We start from the raw sequence: 12727 nt of genomic DNA, 5'->3' as shown, positions 1-12727 counted from the left end.
ACAAAACGAAATGTGAAGACAGTGAGAACATATTTGACTTTTCAGTTATATCCTATAATATACTTTCACAAGATTTATTGGAGGTTAATTAGCACCTTTACGGACACTGCTGGTGGCCAGTATTACCCTGGAGTTTTTCAGTATTCTGAAAGAAATTAAACACTTGGATGCAGATGTAGTTTATCCACAAGAAGTTCAAGAAGATCATTATAGAACAGAAATCAGGCCAAGTTTGGGATCATGGAGTTATCACTGTGAATATAAGATGTGAATGGGAAGGAATCATGATTGCTGTGCCATTTGCTTTAAACATTACAAATTTTCACTTTTATCAGTGAACACAGTAGAATTCCACGACCCTGATATTCCTGTCTTGGACAGAGACAATATTGGATTAGTTTTATTCTTGTAGCCCAAAATTTCTATGCTGCCTGTCCTGCATCTGTTGTAGAATCCAAGGTTAGGTGATATTAAGATGATCTAATTGGCAATGCTACTGGCAGAGATTTCCAGTGTTGCTCATCAGAAAGATGGTAGTTTCTGTCCTATTGTCATGTGTGGTGACTTTAATTCTGTTCCTGGTTCTCCACTTTATAGTTTCGTAAAGGAAGAGTTGAATTATTCAGGCCTTGATATAGGAAAGAATGGGGACCAAGAACAGTCTTCACAAGAACAAAAAATTTTACCTATTCCAATTTGGCCCTCAAACTTAGGTACCTCACAGGACTGTGTGTATGAGATAGAGCAGGTACCAAAAGCAGAAAAGAAAGATAGTGACTTGACACAAAGACAGCCCGATGAAAGAGATCCTAGTATCAGCTGAAAAGTTATCTTCAAATTGACAGCACCATTTCAGCTTCTCATCTGTTTTTGCGCATTACTCTCCTGACCCTGGAATTCTAGAAGTGACCACTTGTCATTTCCAAAGTGCCATAACTGTGGATTACATTTTTTACTCTGCAGAAAAGGAAAATGTTGCTGGGCACCCAGGAACTGAAGTTTCTTTGGTTGGTGGCTTGAAACTTCTAGCTAGAGACAACGTGCATGTTTGAAACATTTTCCTTTTTAACTTAGCTACCACCTGCTTTTAACTCTTTGCTTTACTAGAAAAACAAAGAGAGCCAGAGATGCCAAGGATTAGGGAAACAGGAGCCTCAAGTCATTTGCACTTTCTACCAGTAAATTATGTAATAAAGTATTGTACTCAGAAATTATTGTCTCTGAAGATATTATCTTATCAATAGTCAGGAATAAATGTATATGGCTCACCAGGACTATGAAATCAGTCTCCTGAAACATTAAGTCAATCAGCCCATCAGGAGAATGAACATACCTGGTTCCCTTGTGGCCCTGCTCACACTGAATCATTATCATTTTATGTCTGCTACCTTTGTTAGTATGTAATGGCAGCAGGCTGGGGATACAGCTCAGTAGCGCAAGTGCCTGCCTAGCAAGCGCAAGGTCCCACGTGAAAAAAGTCCTGGTATGAAAAAAAAAGTATATAATGGCAGCTCAAAGTAGCTATAATTTGCGTTAAATTTTATATAGGCTGAGAACCAGCCAACCTTTTATTCACATGGAACTGTCTCTTCAGTGTGTCCAGTTGAATACTTCGCCAGCATCTTAGCCTAACAAGGGCACCAACGCTCTTAACTTTCATCCCTCAAACCTGTCCCCAAGCTCTGACTGGCTCCTTCCCACGCAGTGAATCTCACTCATCTCCATAAATAGGACCACCATTCATCCTGGTGTTCAGGCCAAAAACCTAGAGTTATTCATTCCTTCCTCTCTGATTCTAATCTTTTGGCAAGTCTTTTTTTGTCAGATTAATCATTTTACTTTGTTTTAATTTTTAGCTTTATCAGTACATGTTTGCAGTACATAATGATTACATTCACCATGGGGAGTTGGTATATGTAAATAATATACCTTAATTCTTTTTTTCATCTCCTTCTCCTTCACTTCCTCCATCCCTTGGTCCCCTTCCCTTTTTGTGTTTTTTGTTGTTGTTGTTGTTGTTTTTTTGGGGGGGGGGTTTGGTACTGGGACTTGAACTCAGGACATTGTGTTTGCCAGGCAGGCACTTGCACCGCTGAGATATATCCCCAGTCCAGGTCCCCTTCCCTTTTGCAAAAGATCTTTTTCCCTGTTTCCTATTGTCTTTTACTTTGCTCTTTATTTATATTTGTTTCTCATATAACATAAACCTTGTGGTATTTAAGTTTGTGTATCTGATTTATTTCACTTTATATTATGGTCTCCAGGTGCATTCATTCTCCTACAAGTGACTCAAGTTTATCTTTCTTTATGGCAAAGTAGTACTCCATTGTGTCTAAATACCGCATTTTTTATCATTCACCTGTTGATGGACATATGGGCCACTTCCATGATTTAGCTATTATGAGTTGTACTGCTATAAGCATGGATATACATGTATCACTGTAATAGATGACTTTAACTGTTTTGGAAAGATACCTAAAAGGGAAATAGCTGAGTCAAATGGAATTTCTAGTTTTAGTTTTCGATTTTTGACTCTACTTTTATCAAGCATTACAAATCTACTTCCGTCTACTGCTACCTCCCAGGTCCAAGCCACCTTCGTATCTCACCTGAACTACTGCAAGAACCTCATAAACTATTCTTCTCGCCTTCTCCCTAGAGAGTTCTGCTATTTACAATAGCCAAAATGCTATTTCAAGGAAACCATAAGGGCCTGGAGGCATAGCTTGGTGGTAGAGCATTTGTCTAGCCAGCTTGAGGCCCTAAGGTCCATCCTCAGCACCACCAAAACATTTTTAAATAAGTAAACCTAAAGTCAGAACATCCTTTGTTCAAAACTCTCTAGTGGCTTCCCATCATGCTGTGAAGAAAGTTCAAACCGCTTACCCTCAATATATGGCCCCTACTTACCTCTTTCAACTCATTCACCCCTTCTTACCTCCTGCCTTTGTTCTCTTTGCCCAGCCCCACTGGCCTTTTTACTGCCCCAGAAATACATCAGAATCACCCCTCAGGGCCTTTGCACTTGTGGTTCTGTCTTCCCTGTGATTTAGTTCTCCCCAAGATTATTTATGGCTGGCTCCTTCTTATAGCTTCAGATTTGACTTGAATGTCAATGAGATTCCTCAGAGAATTTTTCCCCGAACACTCTGAAATAGCACTGCCTCCACCCTTGCCACTCAGTAGCATATCACCCCATTTTATTCTCACTGTAACACTAAAACTATCAAATGCATATCATCATAACTATTTGTTAATTGGCTTTGTTTGCTCATCTCCTCCCCTCCCCAATTTATAAGTTCCAGAAGGTCAGGGACTGCATATGTCTGCTGCACCAGTATGTATATAGATTGCCATAGCCTAGAACAGTACCTGGAACATACTAAAAACTTAAGAAGGCTAAATCTTACCTAAGATGGAAACTTTGCTTAACAACTACATTCTGAAGGTGTTACTTCCGTATTTAAAAATACTAATACTAGCACCTAGAGACCAGTGGAAATGATAATGCAGACTTGCATGTTCTTCTGGACTCCTAGAGCTGTTAACATTGATCACTGAACACTGAGATGAGTTCTATGTACCTACCAAGCGCCTGCTCTGTTAGACACTTCGGGGGCCACAGTGATGAATCACCCTCAGGGAACTGAGTCTAAAAAGACAAAGAAATGGAGACAATTAACTGGAATCTGTGGAAGAAGATTGTGAATATCAGTATAGACACAGGACACTGGGCCACAGATAAACAATCGTGGCCTTCACATTCTTTCACACCAAATGAATGTTAAGATTCCTGGGGATATGCTTTGTGGGTTTTCAATGTGCCAGTATTGTTCCCTTCAAGAGTGTTGGCACATACATAGGAACAGTTGTAGTTGTCACAATAACTGGCATAGGGAAGGGTGCCACTGCCATCTGGTAAGCAAGGCCCAGAGATGCTAAATGCTCATCAGTTCCCAGACAGACTTGTACACTGAAGGTCTCCCTGACCAGATGCCAACACAAAAGTGGTTTGTACTTGTCTAACTAGAGCATACAGAATTCTTTCAGGGACTTCCAAATTAGTATTTTTAACATGCTATTTTTTAGGTAGTCCCTTCCAAGTTGTCGCTGTCAAATTCATTTTATCATTTTGAACTAGATCCTGTACTCATAAAATATCCAATAGAAAGAAAGCCTGAGCCCAAGTACAGGATGAAGCAGAACAGCAAGTCCCACCAAAATGTCCTCTAGGGCCCCAGTACCGCAGGATTTCAGTCCCAGGCCACAAGAGGCTGGGATACACCAGTCCCCGGCAGTTAGCTCTTCCACAGTGATGTCGCAGCATCTCTGTGTGTTATGGTTATTCCCATTTCACAGACACAGTGAGCCTGACAATTCTGTAATTATATAGTAAAGCAAGAAGCTAATCTTGAATTAGAATCTTCCTGCACAGGGGCTTGTTTCCCTTAAACAGGAGTCCAGAGCCCACACAGCCAGGTAGGTCCTGGGAAAGGCGGGGAGTGTCTAGGGACTGGGCAAGAGAGGTAGAGCATTTGGCTCTCAGCTAAAGAAGTCTGTTCTGCAGGAGAACATAGCCCAGGCCTTCTAACGCTTCAAGATAAGCTGCAAATCTTGGTTTTTGAGTCCTTGTTTTTTTTTCTATTCTGACCACTAATTCAATTTACATTTACAAATAGTACACAGGCTGAAACGTACCCATCTAAGGCTTATTTGACCCAGATCTTCTAGCTTACTCTTTCTGTACACTGGACCCAGGACTCTGTTCATTTGCATGCATCTGGTCCAGTGTCAAGAAGCATTCAGGAAATTTAAAAACAGAAGTTAAATATATGGACATCTAGGCAAGGTTCTCAAGGGAGGAGGAGAAAGGTACAGGCTCAGAGACGCAGGTAGGTCATACCAGATGAGTGGTACTACTTCCGTCACGTTCTTTGCTCAATACTTCACAATATCGCCTATTTTTTCTTTTCATTTTTCTTAATAGGGATGGAACCAAGGGCCTCATGCATGCTAGGTGAGTACTCTGTCACTGGAGATGCATCCCCAGCCCAAACATCCCCTATTTCTCATTGTATCAAATCACAAGTTCCCTTTAGGGCTCTCCAAAATACACTCCTCCTCCACTTCTTTAGCCACGTATTTCATTATATCCCTGTGTCCATGTCTCTTTCTAGTTGGGCTGGTTCTCCTTGAGGGGATGCCTTCTGCAGACTATCCTCTCCCCACCGTTCAGTCTTGCTCACATCTCACCTTTTTTTATATGAAACTTTTCTGTGACAATAAAAAGCAAAATGCTTTTAAATTCAAGGCCTGCTCTCATTCAGATCTGAATTCAAATTCCACCTCTATCACTGAACAGGCAGGGGAATATCACTGGATTTGTTACTTCTTTGAACTTTAGAAGTTGGTAACTCTAAGTTATCAACCTCTCCCAAATGTTTGAAGCCAGAGTGTTTCAGATCTTGGATTTATGGAATATACAACACACACAAAGACATAGGGATGGGACCCAAGTCTAAATATAAAATTAATTCATGTTTCATAGACATGCCATACCAATTCGCCTAGAGGTAATTATATACAATATTTCTGATGCATCTATTTGACTGCAACCTGTCACATGGGGGCAGGTGTGGAATCTTCTATGGATAGTGTGGCATGAGTGCTCAAAAAGTTTTGAATTCTGGATTTCAGAATTCTATATTAGGGTTGCCTAACCCCTAATAGTGCCTACTTTACAGGATTTTTTTCCTTTTCTTTTCTATTTTGTTCTTACATGATTGTGATTCATTACATGAAATAATACTAAAATATTAAACCCCCATACATATTCAATTAATGTGAGCCCTTATTATTATTATGGCTACTCAATTTTCACTGAATTTTCTTTTCTTCTATAAATGCTACAGCTCTTATGCAGCCTCTTCTGACCAAAGCTCTGCTGGATTCCAGGTAGCCCATGTGTGCTCTGTATCCCAGGTATCAGGCCTGCCTCAGCCCACACCTTGGCTGTGAAGCTTCTTAAAGTGCCAGGAGTAGGTTGGATATAGCAGAAAATCCATAGTCTCAAGTGGACAATGAATTAGAGTTGCATAACTAACACCATCACCTCTGAGACAAGTTAACCCAAGTCCCTCTTTCTGGGAAAGGCAGGGGTGCATGCTGGGAAAATAAATATGTAGTTAGTCTCATTGCAGAAAGCTGCTGTGATATTTCCAATAATCTACCCCCCACCATGTTGTATTCTACATGTTCCTCACCTCCACCTTCCCTAGATCCCAAACCTCACTTTTCCTTCTGATGCTGGAGAGGACACAAGAAGCCAGATAAAGACCACTGTCTTTTCTTGAGTATGTGACGGGGAACCTGGACAAACAGCCATACCGAAAGTGTGATCTTTCACTGGGACTAAAGGAAAAGCCTGTGGTCCACTACAGAAACCAAGGTGGCCACTGCAGCTCCTGGCCCTACAATGTGACTCCCCCTCAAGCCAGCCCCATCCATCCTCTGATGTGTGTTGTAGCTGGGACTACAGTGCCCACAGGCTTATTCCACTTCTCACTTTTCTCTGTGCTGAACAAGAACTGAAGGAAAAATACCTTCATGGAAGTTACTCTGTGCTTCAAGTTACTCCATGCTTTGAGAGGACCCCCCCCCAAAAGAAAAACAGCATAGGAAATGTGACTATCCCAATACTATACTCTTTAAAAAGCAAATTTTAAAAAAGAGAATTTAAGAGAATATAAATAGAATTTATGCTAAAGAATTGTTTCCTGAGAATGAAAATTGAGCCCTTCCAATTGTGCTGCCTAAGTTTCAACAACATGAAGTTAGATCAGAGGCGAGAAGAACCTAGGGCAAAATGGGCATGATCTCTGAGAATGAAAAGGCCAAAAGGGTCACCACTTCTCCCTACTGGAAGCCAGTGTTCCACCACAAGTCACTCTTTTGAGTTAGTAGCATTCAGAAGTTCTTCAGTAATGATCTCAAAACCTGGGTAATCAAATGAAAAGAAGGCGTATGTCCCAAGGACCAAGACTATGATTCCAAATGCAGAGATGGCAGTATCCCCTACTGTATAGCTTCTCCCATCCCTTTTCCTTCCCTCACCCCTGCCTACCAACCCAAGCTCTGGACGGTCAAATTGGAAACAAATCTTATTCCACCCACACTGGAAACCTCAAGTCTTGAAGTCTCTGAAGACAAGGGCCTGGTCAACAGGAGGGGATGAGGTGGGGGTGGGGCGCAGAACTCTGCTAATGATTAATTGGATAAGTGCTGCAAGAAGGATGAGCCATTGGCTTACTGATCGAGCAATAGAGGGCATCTTCAGCTCTCATTAGCAGGGTATCATTGCCAACCTACCCTAGGGAAATGCCTCGATTGACCTCCACCGGAGTAGTGGTCAGCGCGCCCCCTAGAGTGGCGTCCGGGCGGGAGGAAGAGCCCGCAGGGTCTAGGGTGAAGCAAGAGGACCCTGGGAAGAGCCTAGCCGCATCTCTAGAAAGCCTAACTCCGCTGAGGTAGGAGGGGAGAGCCAGGTCCCCTGCGTAGCCTGTCCCCAATCCCCACAGAGGGTCCAGTGTGGCCCTGTCTGAGAGGCACCCACAGCTCCGCTAGGCCAGCGTGGCCAGCTGACCAAGATGCAGCGGGCTGTGGCTGCCTTCTCTGCGAGCAGAGCGAAGGACATTTACCGGGAGCCTCAGGAGCCGTTGCGTCTCCACTCTGGGCTCTGCTGGGATAGCGACACCGCCACCACCATCGCCACTGACTCCGCCGCCTCCCTCCAGCCACCGCCGTCGTAGCTCCCCGCGACTCTTGCCCGCGAGGCCAGCTGTTGAATGGTTCGCATCCAGCGCACGCAACGCAGAAGCGTCCTCGCCGCATCCAAGTCAGCGACGCAGGCGCGCGCCCCGGTGCCAACGCCCTGTATACCCCTCGCCCCGCTGCGGCCCAGGCGAGCTCGTGGCGGCTGCCTTCCCGCTCCGGGCTGCGGGTTGCGGGCTGCGGGCTGGGGGCTGCGGGCTACGGGCTGCGGGCTGCGGGCGGCGGGCTGCGGGCGGCGGGCTGCGGGCTCGCTGGCCCGCCCGCTCGCTCCCTGGGTAGGCCCTCGCCAAACCAATTGCCTCCCCTCGCGGACTCCGCCCCCCACACTGCCATCTCCCAACTTGCCCGCAGGACCAATGGCAACAATAGACTAGTCCCGCCCCTTCGATTTCCCCAGGGCCAATCGCTTTCTCCTGGGGAACCATTCAAGAAACCCCGCCCCTCTTGTGCAGCATAGCTGGAGCCAAAGTGTATCCCGTTGAGCTGCGGCTCCTGAGGATTCCGAGGCTCTACACAGGCTAGCCCCACTCCGACCCACAAAATTACACCGATTCAGAGGCTGCAGCATACCTGGTCTGCCGATCTATACACATCCTGTTTCCTTGGAAGAAACGTATATTTTAAAAGCTAACGAGAGAGTTAGTGTTGCCCACCTTATCTCTGAGGCAGGACTGCTGAGAAACGGCCACCCACCCAGCCAGATCCTACACATAACAAGGTCAGCAAGAACATCGAGGATCAAGACTGATTTCACACCCGCACTGCTGCTGGTCCTTGTTGGTTGTTTGTTTTTGTTTTGTTGTTGTTGTTTGTCTCATGTACAGGAGCCCTTCCTTGATAAGCTGGAAAATTGCAAGGGTCAGGTGTTCACTGGCTCTGCAGGATGCTACTTGAGTCCCTGGCCTCCTGGCTTAAGGCTGTGTGACACTGAGCCCCTGGTAACTTGTGCCCTTGGAGGCCAAGCAAAACCAGCCTTGGCCCTCCTTCCCCATGGTGGTCCACGAATTTGAAGACAATTCTTCTGATCCACTGTTCCTTCTGATCCACCGTTCCTCCAAAGGCATAAATTCAAGGCCCCCCGTGGAACTGATCTGTTCAAAGTAGAAGCTGAGAACTGAGTCTGTCCTTCTCTTACCCCCACCCAGGGTACAGTCCCTTCTCTACAGAGCAGACCAAGATAGAAACATCCTTTGTCTGGATGACTTTTCAGCTTGAGCTCCCCAATGTGGCATTTGCTTTCTTCACAGCGATCTCACGAAATTGACACTTATTAGACTTGCTCTCAGCTCCCCCTTGGGTGTTTCTCACTGTGGCTGCTGTGACAGGGCCGTTTTCTATTGGGTTGTCTGGCATGAGAGGGGTGTTAATTTCACTCTCTTCTATCAAGATCTTTTTGCTGCTCATTCTGTCCTGAAAAGATCTTCACCTCTGTTTGCTACTACTGCCTTTGCTCAGACACCCTTCCTGTTTGTACTCCAACTGCTCCCAACTGGTCCTCTTGCCTGTAGGCCTTCACCCTCTTGGCTGCCTTCCCAACATTCCTCTCATCCATTTCACACTGGAAGTCAGAGTTGTACCTCAAACACTAATATAATCATGACACTACATCCCACCCCAGCTTCCAATCCTTTTTGGCTCCCTCCCCTCACCTCCATTGCTTTTAGGATAAAGTCAAACCTGTGGCACAGCACGTTAAACCCTTGGTGATCTGGTCTTCTCTAGCCAACCTCATTTTCAGCTATTCTACCGCCATCATAGAGCTCCCTTGACATCACATAAACTGAACTTTCTGTTGTTTCTCAAATAAGCCATGGTATCAATTCCATGCTCTTTATACAGTCTAGAACAACCTTCTCTCTACTCTCCTATACCTGCCCTACAACACACTGATGTATCTTATTCATTCATTGAACAAATACCATGCACATCCACTGTGTATAAAATGCTGGAGGCATAAAATTGGTAATATTTAGAGTCTGTTATTCCCAGGCCTTAAGTATGCAATAAATTTTTGTGTTATGTTTTCTTTTTTTTTTTTTTTTTTTTCCGGTACTGGGAGTTGAACTCACGACCTTGCGCTTGCCAGGCAGGCACTGTGCTGCTGAGGTAAATCCCCAGCCCCGTGTTATTTTTTCTATAAGAAATGAACAGAAATGTAAAGATTTGATCCCTCCATTAGGTGCTTCCAAATAGGGTGTAATGTCCCCATTTCCATTCACACTGCTACGTAAATATCAAAGCAGCTAATTTGGTGGGTTTTGAAGGGGCTGGGAATCAAGCCAGGGCTTTGTACATGCCCAGTAGGTGTGTTTTACCACTAAGCTACACCCAGCTCAAGGCAGCCCATTAGGATGATTGCTTTGGACTTCAGATTTATATAAATAAACTAAAGGCTAAAGAAACTGAAACTGAGATTTTCGCCCTTGCTGACTATCATTAAATAATATTTAAACTCATTCCACTAAGGTTGGCAATTTGAAGGCTATAGGTTATGACCCTTTCCTTTCAAATTTGTTTCAACTTAACACAAGGCCCAACTTGTTAAATTGCCCTGTGTATGCTTATGCTTCTGTGTGTTGGACTCTTTTTCCTCTTTGTTTTTCATTTTTAAGATCAATTAAGCAATTTGTGATATATTAATAGCTGTCAGTGTTTCTGAATCTGAAGAGAAAGAGCATGAACACGAGTGTATGTTGTTAAAAGGAACCAGTTGCAATTACATAACTACAGAATTTCAGTGTTAAAGGGATTGTTAAGTTAATTTTGTCCAACCTCACCCCGCATGCTTGAACTACTGTGTGGGCAGTTTTTCTGTCTCTTTACACAGTTCTTAGCTCCTCTGAAAGTATGCTTTACTATTACTGTGGAAACATGTCTGTCCATTGCTTTTTGCCACATCTGAGTAATTTGAGAGGTAGCTGGAATACTTCTTCAGCCATTTGGTGTGTTTTTTTCCTTTCTCAGTGTTCAATAGGTCCTAAAGACCTCTTTCCAAGTGCAAATCCCACATGAAAGAATCACCTGTTAACATTTCCTACTTATTAGCATCTAGCATAAGGAAAACAGATGGCTTCATGGAAAAAAAAGAAAATGTAAAGATACTTGTATCAAATTGCAGATTTCAAAACCTTTTCACTTATTTCTCATATTTGAGCCTCATAATAACCTGAGTAAATACTTTGATTTCTATTTTATAGGGGGAGGGATTGAAAACTCATAGGTTAAACCATTCCTCGGTGTGCTTAAATTTTAGTTCTAAAAAAAAGTTTAGTTCTGCCAGTAACCTTGGGCAAGTCACTCAGTTTCTTGACTCTAGGACTCAGAACTAGAGTCTAGGACTCAGTTTCCCCATCAATAAAACAAGATGAGATGCTTTACAAAGGTCCTTTCAGCTTTGTCTATAATCCTATCACTCCTGCTTGCTGACATTGGGGCATGGGGTGGGGATTATTTCAATGGTAATACGAAATCATTTTAACACTAGCAATACTTTTTGGAAATGACAGGCTCTGGTGGGACACCAAAGTAGACAGCATGAGAGCAGTGAACACTAGAAGGAAGAAAATACAAGAATCCTAGAAAAGAAACTCTGAACACCACACATACTACTCCCTAGGTCTGTGACACAACAGCTTCAATACAAATTTTGAACTAAAAATTCCAAGTCATTTAATGATTAAAGATTCTTCTATGCAGTGATTAAAGGCTGCTTCGGCAACTATTTGACCATATTCAGAGAATGTTTATCACAATAAATCATATTTTCTTAAAGTCTATTTTACAACCTCTGCTTACTCCATATAGTAAAGGAGATAAGAAACTGCAGCCTATGGAGGTCATTTGGAAGGAACCCAACAGGGGAATGGATGCCTTCTAATAATTTATAGAAGTCCTCGGTCAGTATGCTCTTCTGCCCTACTCACTCATTTACTAGGACAACTGGAGGAGGACAGAGATGCAGCCTATCTAATGACTCTATAATTGCTTTAAGGAAAAAGCAGACTTTATGCCTAACAAAAAAGGAATTTAAGATACCAGGTGAAAAGTGGTGATCTTTAAACTGGTTGCACAAGAAACTGAAAGCTAATCCCTAGAAGGATAAGCCTACTTAATAATCTGTTCCTTTTAGAGTGATTAAAACATATTTAATTATGGTAGTCAGTTAGTATCATACATGTTTAATCACTCTTTTAGTAAGTGGAGCTAAGATAATAAATAACACTAACCTATTTCAGTGAGTTCTTACAAGTATTAATTGATTTTAGAGGGCAGTGGTTCAAGACGGCATCTCATTTTATAGTTCAGGCAGGTCTTGAACTCAGTATGTAGTCCAGGCTGGCCTGGAACTCACAGCAATCCTCCTGCCTCAGCTTCCTCAGTGCTGGGATTACAGGTATGTACCACCACGCCCAGCTAATTAATTGATTTTTTATAGTTTCAGAAGTTTCCTAAAACAGTGGCCTAAGAATGTGGAAGCTTTAGTCCAAGCTCTGCCTTTAGTAGCTGGGTGATCTATTTGTTTAACTTATCTCTTCTTATTGAAGTTTTCCCCTAACAAGTATGTAGCGATCTTCTTTATCTCTTTTGATCTCTTTTGATCATTCTTGCGGTTCACATTATCTGCAAACAGAATAGCTACACCCGCTTTTTTCTCGGTTCTTATTGCATGGAGTATGGTTTTCCAGCCTTTGATTTTTCAGTCTATGAATTTCCTTTTGAGTTAAATGTGTTTCTTGTATACAGCATATTGTTGGATTTTGTTTCTTGATCCACTCCGTCAGTCTGCTTCTTTTTATTGGTGAATAGATACCATTTACGTTGATGGTTATTAGTGATACGTATTGGATGATCTTTGTCATGTTATTTTCCTGCTATTTGTTCCTCCTTTTTCCCTCGG

The 12727-nt window shown here is 43.0% G+C and overlaps 1 protein-coding gene and 1 pseudogene across 2 annotated transcripts in view; one reads left to right on the top strand and one right to left on the bottom strand.

The window, feature by feature from the left end:
• Window positions 1-1052, top strand: part of LOC102022853 — a 1808-nt pseudogene extending 756 nt beyond the window's left edge.
• LOC102012894 (A-kinase anchor protein 17B-like) overlaps window positions 1-8001 on the bottom strand; it is a 48916-nt gene extending 40915 nt beyond the window's left edge. Inside the window, exons 1-2 of one of the 2 annotated variants that reach the window (XM_005410447.2) lie at window positions 7698-8001; window positions 3589-3652 (exon numbers count right to left, since the gene is read on the bottom strand). The gene's annotated coding sequence lies outside the window, so the exon portion shown is untranslated. The remainder of the gene's footprint in view (window positions 1-3588; window positions 3653-7697) is intronic. The other variant, XM_005410448.2, reaches the window with a different exon arrangement.
• Window positions 8002-12727: the final 4726 nt, after the last annotated feature.

This window comes from Chinchilla lanigera, unplaced genomic scaffold (assembly GCF_000276665.1).
Source record: "Chinchilla lanigera isolate Chin_1 unplaced genomic scaffold, ChiLan1.0 scaffold00133, whole genome shotgun sequence".
NCBI classification, from domain to species: domain Eukaryota; kingdom Metazoa; phylum Chordata; class Mammalia; order Rodentia; family Chinchillidae; genus Chinchilla; species Chinchilla lanigera.
This window is presented reverse-complemented; position numbering and strand designations above follow the sequence as displayed.